The sequence below is a fragment of the Bison bison genome, unplaced genomic scaffold (genome assembly GCF_000754665.1).
Source record: "Bison bison bison isolate TAMUID 2011002044 unplaced genomic scaffold, Bison_UMD1.0 scf7180017864343, whole genome shotgun sequence".
Lineage (NCBI taxonomy): Eukaryota > Metazoa > Chordata > Mammalia > Artiodactyla > Bovidae > Bison > Bison bison.
Genome location: NW_011494915.1, coordinates 2,888,330 through 2,889,352, shown reverse-complemented (window position 1 = coordinate 2,889,352; position 1,023 = coordinate 2,888,330).

Sequence of the window (1,023 nt, the reverse complement as noted above, 5' to 3'; positions counted from 1 at the left end):
AGTCTGTACTGCTGCTGCTGCTAAGTCGCTTCAGTCATGTCTGACTCTGTGTGACCCTGTAGACGGCAGCCCACCAGGCTCCTCTGTCCCTGGGATTCTCCAGGCAAGAATACCAGAATGGGTTGCCATTTCCTTCTCCAAAGTCTATACTGCTGCTGCTGCTGCTGCTGCTAAGTCGCTTCAGTCGTGTCCGACCCTGTGCAACCCCAGAGACGGCAGCCCACCAGACTCCCCGTCCCTGGGATTCTCCAGGCAAGAACACTGGAGTGGGTTGTCATTTCCTTCTCTAAAGTCTATACTAAAGGCATCCAAATTCAGTATTAGAAATGACTCTTCTGGACAAACTACGTCAGATTGGGCTTCCCAGTTGACACTAGTGTTAAAGAACCCATGTGCCAATGCAGGAGATGTAGGTTCCATGCCTGAGTCAGGAAGATCCCCCGGAGGAGAGCATGGCTGCCCACTCCAGAAATCTTGCCCGAAGAATCCTCATGGGCCCAGGAGCTTGCGGGCTTCAGTCCATAGTGTCGTGCAGAGTTGGACATGACTGAAGTGACTTTGCACACATGCATGTATGTCAGATTCAGCTGTGAGTTACCAGTGTGGAAGGAAATCTAAGACTTTATCCTTTGGGTGATGGGAAGCCACAGAAGGATTTAAGCTGGGGTGGAGGATACACAGAACCAGAGAGAGATGAGAGAGGTGGCGAATCAGACAGTACGGTGGGGTTTGGATGGAGGAGCCGGACTTGAGACATCCTTAAGAGAAGAAGGCAGCAGGATTTGAAGCTACAGGGACGTGGTGTGAAAGGGAGAAGTAAGAATCAAGAGCTCACCAAATTCCTGCCAGAGGAAACCAAACATCTCCAAACACCTCTGCCCAAGTGCTTCATTTTTGTTAGCAAGGGAAGGATATTGTAAAGGCCAAATTGCACAACCAAAGAGGAAATCCAAAGGCAGACAAAGAGAATAATAGAAAGGACTCTGTGTTTGACAGGGTGATTCATTATTATTCTTTAAGGTA